Source organism: Callospermophilus lateralis, chromosome 11, assembly GCF_048772815.1.
Source record: "Callospermophilus lateralis isolate mCalLat2 chromosome 11, mCalLat2.hap1, whole genome shotgun sequence".
NCBI classification, from domain to species: Eukaryota; Metazoa; Chordata; class Mammalia; order Rodentia; family Sciuridae; genus Callospermophilus; species Callospermophilus lateralis.
Genome location: NC_135315.1, coordinates 88,851,550 through 88,861,183, shown reverse-complemented (window position 1 = coordinate 88,861,183; position 9,634 = coordinate 88,851,550). Strand labels below are relative to the sequence as shown.

The following is a 9,634-nucleotide window of genomic DNA, read 5'->3' as shown; positions in this document are numbered from 1 at the left end:
GAAAATGTGCTATATATACACAATGGAATATTACTCAGCAATAAAAGAATAAAATCATGACATTTGCAGGTAAATAGAAGGACTTGGAGAAGATAATGCTAAGTAAAGTCAGCCAACCTCCAAAAAAACCAATGCCAAATGTTTTCTCTGATATAAGAAAGCAAAATCATAGTGGGGTTGGGAGGGCGAGCTTAGGAAGATTAGTGAACTCTAGAAAGGGCAAAGGGGAAGGAGAAGAAAGGAGGAGGCAAGGGTTGTAAAAATGTTGGTGAAATGAGATGGACATCATTACCCTAAGTTCATGTATGAAGACATGAATGATGTAAATACACTTTGTATACAACCAGAGATATGAAAAATTGTTCTCTATATGTGTAATATGAATTGTAATGCATTCTGCTGTCATATATAACAAATTAGAACAAAAAATGTTTTAAAAAAGTATTAGGGCTGGGGATATAGCTCAGTGGTAGGGATTTGCTTAGCATGAGCAAAGCCATGAGGAGGAGAAAGATGCAGCAGGGATAGAAGGAGGAGGAGGAAGATGTAGAAGAAGGATGAGAAGGAGGAGGGAGTGAAGAAGAAGAAGAGGGAGAAGAAAGAGGAGAAAAGCTATCATAATGTGCTGGGTGGAAAAAGATGTTACATTCCCATCATGGTTCTTTATCAGTTCAACCAAAACCACAACCAAAGTTATATCATGAGAGCAAAAATACAATTAAATATTTGTTTTACCAATTCTTATAAAATAGGTAGGTACAAATAGTAAATGTACACAGCTTTTAGAAGATATTCCAATTGACCAAGAAAGCTCATAAAAATGCAACTATAGGGCACTGGTGTTGTGGCTCTTGCCTAGCATGTGTGAGGCCCTGGGTTCGATTCTGAGCACCTACTGACCACTAAGAAAATATTTTTTTTAAAAAAATGCAACTTGGCTGGGGATGTGGCTTAAGCGGTAGCGCACTCACCTGGCATGCATGCGGCCCAGGTTCGATCCTCAGCACCACATACAAACAAAGATGTTGTATCCGCCGAAAACTAAAAAATAAATATTAAAAATTCTCTCTCTTTAAAAAAATGCAACTCTACTGTGTCTAAAATAATATACTAGCTATATTAATAATAAACATTGAATTGGTTATAACTTAGTTTATCTTTTTTGTCAGGAGGGCTTTTATGGAATTCATAGTCAATATATTTTTAAAAGTATATCCAATGAACTCTGAACTAAAACATTACTCTTTCTACATATTTTATTTGTATTCATGTAGCATGCAGCAAAATATTAAAGATCATTCAACCAATAAGATGAAACCATTTATTTTAAAAATAGACTCAGGCCAGGCACAGTGCTACATGCCCATAATCCCTATAACTCAGGAGGCTGAGGTAAGAAGATTGCAAGTTTATAGCCAGCCTCAGGAGATTAGCAAGGCACTTAGCAACTGAGCAAGACCCTGTCTCTAAAATATAAAAAAGGCACCCTTGGGTTCAAGCCTCAGTACCAAATACATACATATATATACATACACATATATATAGATATACATACATATTTATATATATATATATATATATATATATATATATATATATATAGTATGTATGTACGTACATACATACGTACATATATAAGTATGTGTATACACACACACACATACACACACACACACACAAACACACACACACACACACATGTATGGGCTGAGGGTGTAGCTCAGGGTTTAAGCCCTCCTGGATTCAATCCTTGTACCAATAAAATAAAATAAAATAAAATAGGCTTAGTAGTGTGTAAGACACTAAGAACCTAAGTTAAAATTTAGTTTTCACTTTTAAGTTTCTTAATTATACATCCTCTCATTCTCACTATAATGGTCATCTTTGGTATTTCTGCCCTCAATCTCAGAAACAATAGAGAACAGGGGATAGAGGGAGATGACACAAAACATAACTGAAATTGTGGGTAAGTAAGTGGAAGAAGAGGAAGGGCAACACTCTTTGTTTGGTGATAGATTTCCAAATTTCTTGTGTGTTGTTATTTTAACAAGAGATATCAAAGCTTTTAATTTTTTTGTTCTGCAAATTGACCAAATTATATTGTTATATTGTGCACATGTAAAAATATGTAACAATAAATCCCAATATTGTGTATAATTATAATACACCAATATATATATTTTTTTAAATTCATTCTGACATCTCCCTGACTGACTTCCCAAGGACAGCAGTTTGGGACTCTACTATAAAAAGACATAGACTCTAAAAGACCAAATAAAAATTAATTAATTAAGTTTTTTAAAAAGACACACCAAAAAAAGACATGGTAAAAGCAGCGAGAATAGGAAGATACAGGTGTTTTTAGCTGCAGAGCATAAGTTCTCATTAGATCCTGTTGAAGGATTATAGCAGTGAGATATTAAGCATTAAAAAGTAGGTATTATCTTTATTTGACCTGTACATCACACTATATTAACAATAAATTAACTTCTGAACTTACTTTTACCCAATTCTATTCAGCAATTATCTCCACAGACCAAGAAGGATAAAGTTCTTCCTTAATAAAATGTAGGTGCTTCGGTTGGTTGGTCACCCAAGTAACAACAAGACAATTTGGAGCAGCCAGTTTTGGAATAGGTATTTGCTTTATTTGCAGTGGTGATAAATAAATGAACCTAAAAATACACAGAAAAAAATATGACCAAAATTCATAGCAAAAAAGAAAAGCAGAGAAAGACCTAGATAACATTGGCCCCATTACAAGCCTATTCTAGCTATTTATTTGTGTAGCTAAATATGAAGCCAGAGTGCCACCTGGTGGGCATATTATTACCCAAAAGTAAAAACTGACTTCATTTTTCTTTGACAAATTTGCCAGACAGTATTGTTTTTAATCATTTCCAATCACACAATATAATCCAAAAGCCCTGCACAAAATGCTGAGCCCTCTAGTCACCTATCTTCTCACACAACCTCATCTCCTTTCCACTATATTTTCAATCCCCTATTGATCATCCTGTTTTTTTCTTCCTTTCCAATCAATTCCACTGAGCTCTGTGAAGCCCTCAGACTTTCATTTTAAAAGGAATTCATTGTTTTGGATCCTACTGTCATTAAAAGTAGAAAGTCTAGTTTGTATTGACAGAACACTACTAGCTGTATGATACCCAATCAAGTGAATATGCCCCCTTCTGCAACATTCAACACACTCAACAGGAGGGGAAAAATCAGTATCCTAATTCATGGCTACCTCTAGCCCCTATTGCACCCTGCTCTTTGAGACACATGCTATCCACCTCTGCTACACTAATGCTCCTTACTGAATCCATTTCATCCTCACTCTCCATATTCAATGATTATTTAAGCTCTGAGATCCTTCTACCTCACCATGACATTATCCTAGACAATTTCAGAGCATAGCCCATATCATGTACATGCCTCAACTATACTTTATCTAAACAAACAGAATTGTATTTACCTTACTTCAGTAGTCTACTGTGATGCAATAATCTGGACTTTACCATGACACTTGCTTCATCTCTGAAACCAATCACATTAATCTCTTTCCTCCTATCATTTATCTATTTTTTGACCTTAATCAAAGAATCCAGTGCCCTATACCTCCCCTTTCAGTTTCTTCCTGGCCATACTTCATCTTCCACAGACTACCAATCACTTCATTACCTTTTCTCTAGTAACCTCAACTCCCATCCCTACCCACTCTACCCTTCAACCTCACAGTTCCTGCAAACCTTCTATGTTATCTCTATACCACATTGTAATTCAGTTTTTTCATACAGGGAAAATCATATAAAGACAAATATAGAAATTGGGTCACTAAAATTCTCAGTTTCTCAAAACTATTAATAATTCTACTAATTATCTTTTATCAAGTACTATAGACCCCCAACACTTTTCAGATTTGTCAAAACTTACTCTTGGCAGATGAAGCTAATTCATATAAAAATAAAAATAAAAATCTTTAGGTTCCTTCAACTGCCCAATCCTCTCTCCCTTCCTTTTTAGGCCTTTATTTAATTATTTTAATAGAATGACTTCACTTATGAAAGTTATGAACCTCCAGATGGGTTCACTTATTCCCATATGTTAGTATCTTGTCAGGCCAGATATCCCCTCCTTCTGTATTTCAATATCTCTACTAATTCTTTACTACTAATCTATAAATATACTTAATATTATTCAATTTAGAAAGAAGAAAGCATAGAGAAGAGGGAAGCCAAAGAGAGGAAGAAAAGCAAAGGAAAAAAAAGGGGGGAAGTGGGAAAGGAAGGATGGAGTAAAGAAAAAAGAAATTCCCTTAATTCGTCTCCTTCTGTTTTAGCTAAAAACTGATTTTCACTTAGTCTTTCCACACTTCCTCCTTTTACTCCTCAATCAGCTCCAATAAGGCTTCTGCTGCTTTTTCTGCTCTGAAAAAGCTAACTGGCCTCCCAACTGCAAATGCAATGAACATTGGAATCTAGCTCTAATGCAAGGCAACTGTACAAAAATGTCAGGAATAATCAATAGTTCTAAAATAAAAAAGTCAGTGAATGAAAGAATTCCAACCCCAAGCATCCAAGTCTTCTGCCATCAAGAGCAGTTACCTTCCAGAAAACTAACATTTCCCATAATCAAAGTAATGATTTTAGGTGGGTTTTTTTTGGGGGGGTTGTCTTTTATTTTTTGGAGCTGGGGATCAAACTCAAGGCTTTGTGCATGCAGAGCAAGTGCTTTACCACTCAGCTACAGGCCAGCCCCAAATTAACAATTTTAAGTTATTAATTTTAGCCAGGTACCATGGCATACAACTATAATCCTAGCAAGTTGGGAGATTGAAGGAGGAGGATCACCAAGTGCAAGCAAGGCCACCTGGACATAGCAAGATCTTGTCTCAAAATTAAAAATAAAATAAAAAAAGACTGGGGATGTAGCTCAGTGGTAAAGCACCCCTGGGTTCAATTCCTAGTACAATAAATGAACAAATAAATCACAAATTTTATCACAGTATGAAGACTGTCCAGTCAAAAATTTCAAGTGATGTGGTTTCAATAATTGCAAATGTCTTGATTGCCTTGATTTTATTTAATTGATGGGGGGATAATATATTCATATTCGTCCCCTAGCTCCAATCTCAAAGCAAAATATCACTGAGCAATATGAGTTCTGTTATGATAGGAAATATGCAACATCACCTACTCTTCAAAGGAAACCCATATATATATCTTCATGACCTTAGTTTAGGCAAAGATTTCTTAAGTACATCACCAAAAGCACAATTAACAAAAGAGGAAATAGGTAAATTGAACTATATTAAAAATAAAACATGCTTCAAAGACCATAATGACAAAGGGGAAAACACAACTCAGAAAATGGAAGAAAATATTTGCAAATTATGTGTCTCATACAAATCAACAATTTAAAACACATAATTTTAAAATGTGCAAATGGCTGCCAGGTGCTGGAGGCGCCATTGGACCCGGCTTGGCCTGCGAGCCCCGCTGAGGAGCCGGAGCTTGGGCCGCAGCAGCCGCCGCGTCCGCCCCTGGTCCCTGGCCCCTCAGCGGCATGGCGTGCGGGGCGACGCTGAAGCGGCCCATGGAGTTCGAGGCGGCGCTGCTAAGCCCCGGTTCCCCGAAGCGGCGGCGCTGCGCCCCTCTGCCCGGCCCCACTCCGGGCCTCAGGCCCCCGGACGCGGAGCCGCCGCCACCGCTTCAGACGCAGACCCCGCCGCGGACTCCCCAGCAGCCCGCCCCGCCCGGCAGCGAGCGGCGCCTTCCAACTCCGGAGCAAATTTTTCAGAACATAAAGCAAGAGTATAGTCGTTATCAGAGGTGGAGACATTTAGAAGTTGTTCTTAATCAGAGTGAAGCTTGTACTTCAGAAAGCCAGCCTCACTCCTCAGCACTCACAGCACCTAGTTCTCCAGGTTCCTCCTGGATGAAGAAGGACCAGCCCACCTTTACCCTTTGACAAGTTGGAATAATATGTGAGAGGCTTTTAAAAGACTATGAAGATAAAATTCGGGAGGAGTATGAGCAAATCCTCAACACCAAACTAGCAGAACAGTACGAATCTTTTGTGAAATTCACACATGATCAGATTATGCGGCGATATGGGACAAGACCAACAAGCTATGTATCCTGAAGCTTTCTTGCATTATCTGGGTACCATTTTTGACCTCAAGAGATGGCTGCTGTACACTTTTTGCAACTGGTTTGATATCACATTTCAGCTCCAAAACTTTGCATCCTGAGAACACTTAAACGTTTCTGCAGGTCCATTTTATACAACTTGCAAGACCTTAAAACTTTCTGGTTGCCACAAGCATATCTTTCTTTTCTGCTCATCCAATAAACAGCTGTGCCCTACTGTGATAGATTTTTCCAAACAAAAATACCTGGAGCAGCAGTTTAGCAAAATATGCCTTCAGTGGCACTCAACAAATGGAGTTTCCCCAAGCACAGTTCTGTAAGAAGTGTGTGTGAGAGTGTGTGTATGTGTGTGTATGTATATTTTAAGTTATTATTTGTATTGTGCAAATTTTTTTTTGATCTTGGGGATTCTGGCTGTGAATTTGATGCAAGACAATTATGGTTAAAAACATTTGCTTGGTCTATAGAAGATCATTAATGTTTTGTGACCATATAAGTTGTAACAGTGGATTGTTTTATGTGTAGGTATTATTGTTAAATACAGGGACTGTTTCCAGGCACAGAATATGAATCATAAGTTAGGATGGACATTAGATGTGATTATGATGGTATAGCAAAGGTCTTCGGTCCTAGATCTACAAATGTGTGGTAAGAAGTTAGAACAAACTGGAGACAGGCCATTGACACATGGACTCTACCTAGTCGTGTTAGGAAAAAAAAAAATCTTTGACTCCAAGCCTTAAAATACCCCGTGGAGTCGCCACTCACCTCATTCATACAATCAAAGAGCTCCCTGGACACTGAACCTCTAAAGGGAAACAGTCTCTCCTGGAGCAGAAGCATTGGGGTTTTCTCGGGAGCATAGTATAGGTGAGCAAGGGACTGGGCCAGGCCCCAGCAGCACTGCTACTTGGGAGGAACCACTTCACCTTTGTATTAGTTATTAAAAATACAATTCAGATTCTTTGGTCAGGTTCCCCCAAATTCTTCTGAGGTGTCCATGTTCAACTGCTTGAGCTTTGTTTTGGCAACCCCCTACCCGAAGTTGCTTATAGGCTGTTCTTCACCTTGTTTCCAAGACTGCAGAGCAGAAAGTAGCCTCTGTTTTGAGGAGGTGGAGTTAAGTATACATTTATTTTTTACTGTGACTTGTTCAGGACCACATTTTACAAAAAGCCTTGTTTCCCTTATTGTTTCTGGAAAGGAAAGTTCTATTAAAATTGTTTTAGTTTGAACATAGAATAGTTTTTTTAAATTATGGCTTATTTTGAAAATTTTTGAGTTTAATTCAAATGTATGCCAATACCTTCCAAAGTAAGGTAATATTCAGAGACAGTTGTTCTGATCAGATGGCTTAGAGAAATTTCTGGAATATTCACATTCGAAGATTCCTTATTAATGAATGTCTGACTTAAATCTAACCAAAAACTGCAACATTATTCTTTGTACATTTTCATTATATAGTGTTAACAAGCTTAGTTGCAAATAAAATACTTAAGCTATTTGTTAAAAAATAAAATAAAATAAAATAAAATAAAATAAATAAATAAAATGTGCAAATAATTTAAAAAGACATTTTTCACAGAATATATACAAATGATCAATATGGGCATAAAAAATATTCAACATCATTAGATGATGCAAAAAAACTGTGATACCACTTCATACTAAGTAGGATGGCTTTAATTTTTTAAAAAATAGGAAAATAAGTGTTGATAAAAATGTGGAAAAATGAGAACCCTCATTGTTAGAGGGAATGTAAATGGTACAGCCACTGTGGAAAATAGTATGATCCTCAAAATTAAAGGTGGAATTACCATAGGGCATAGCAATTCTACTCCAAGGTATGTACCCAAAAGAATCAAAAACTGTAAGGGTCTGGTGAAGCGTTGGAGGAAGAGACCACAAGAGACTGGCTTCATGCCATAAGCATAGGGGGATTTTTATTGAGGATTCTGATTTAGCACGCTGAGGCTCCAGGCTCACTCAGGAGGATAGAGCAGGCCAGAGCCCAGAGCAGGGGTTGAACAATGCTTAAGTACACTTTTTTGGGGAGGGTGGGGGACTTTGCATACAGCAGAACAAATCATCATGAGACGTGGGAAAATTGTACAACAACTCTGAGACATGATTAGCACATTCATTGGCAGGAACAGATTGGGCGGGGCTAGTTGGTTACTCCTAAGCGGGGTACACATTCAAACTGATTGGTTCGGGCCCTGTATGCTTACTGACAAGCTGCACAGGGCCCTAGGCTAAATGGCCAGTAGGGCCTTGTCTTAACTGCCTCAGGAATTTCAGGTTCTGGGTGTAGCAGAGGAATTTAACAACACAATGCCTGGTCTTTTACATTTTAACTCAGGCTCTGCAGCTTAGAAGCAGCTTAGAAATTTTACCCTTTCAAATCATATTGCCCAGAGTTAGCCAAATTATCAAATTTGAAAGTATGAGTCCCTAAGATTGATCTCACCTCTAAAACCAACTGTAATTCAGATGGTTTCAAAAACTACCTTCAGCCAGGTGCAGTGGCACATGTCAGTAAACTCAGTGGCTCTGAAGGCTAAGACAGGAGGATCCTGAGTTCAAAGCCAGCCTCAGCAAACTTAGCAAGACCCTAAGCAACTCAGTGAGACTGTGCCTCTAAATAAAATATAAAAAGGACTGAGGATGTGACCAGTGGTTGAGTGCCCCTGACTTCAATCCCTGGTACCAAAAAAAAAAAAAAAAAAAAATTAAAATCAGTCAAAGAGTTAAAGACAAATGACAACTAAATGTAATGGATAATCTAGGATTTTATTTTGCTGCAAAGGGTATTTCTGGAATTATTGGGGAAACCTGAATAAGTACCAGTAACATACCAATAACTGCATCAATGTTAATTACCTATTTTGATAATGCAATATGATTATGGAAGACAATAACTATATTTTTAGAAATATACACTAAAATATTTAAGAGTAACTTTCTCTTAAATTGTTATGCTCGAATTCGGGACCCCCAAAAGACCACCAGAGACCAAGATTGATGTAAACAGCAAAGAGGTGTTTATTGCAGCTCGGTCCTCTGTGCACACACACAGCAACTGGTGACACTGAGAGGCCCCGAGCCCAGGGTTTGCAGCAGTTTTATACATTTTTTGGAGAAGGCAGGGACTTCACATACATCATAGCATCCCTTAGCAAATCATCACACACCACGGGAAAATCAGATAACAACTCTAAAACATGATTAGCACATTCACTGGCAGGAACAAGTTGGGTAGGGGTGATTGGTCAGTACAAAAGGGGTATTCGTTTGAACTGATTGGTTTGAGCCAAGAGGGGTGTATGTGCTGAACTACAAGGTTTCCCAACTTGTCATCAACCACCATAAACCCCTGGCATCCCAGGTATTTCCCTGTCTCATGCTGATTGGATCCCCACCTAGCCTGACTGAGTCAGGGACACCTGGCACAGCAGATCTCTTCTGTTATTTGTAGA

At 38.0% G+C, this 9,634-nt stretch overlaps 1 pseudogene; it reads left to right on the top strand.

Annotated features, from left to right (window-relative positions):
- The first annotated feature begins 5,503 nt into the window (after positions 1-5,503).
- Positions 5,504-6,579, top strand: LOC143409898 (akirin-1 pseudogene; annotated as a pseudogene).
- The last annotated feature ends 3,055 nt before the right edge of the window (positions 6,580-9,634 follow it).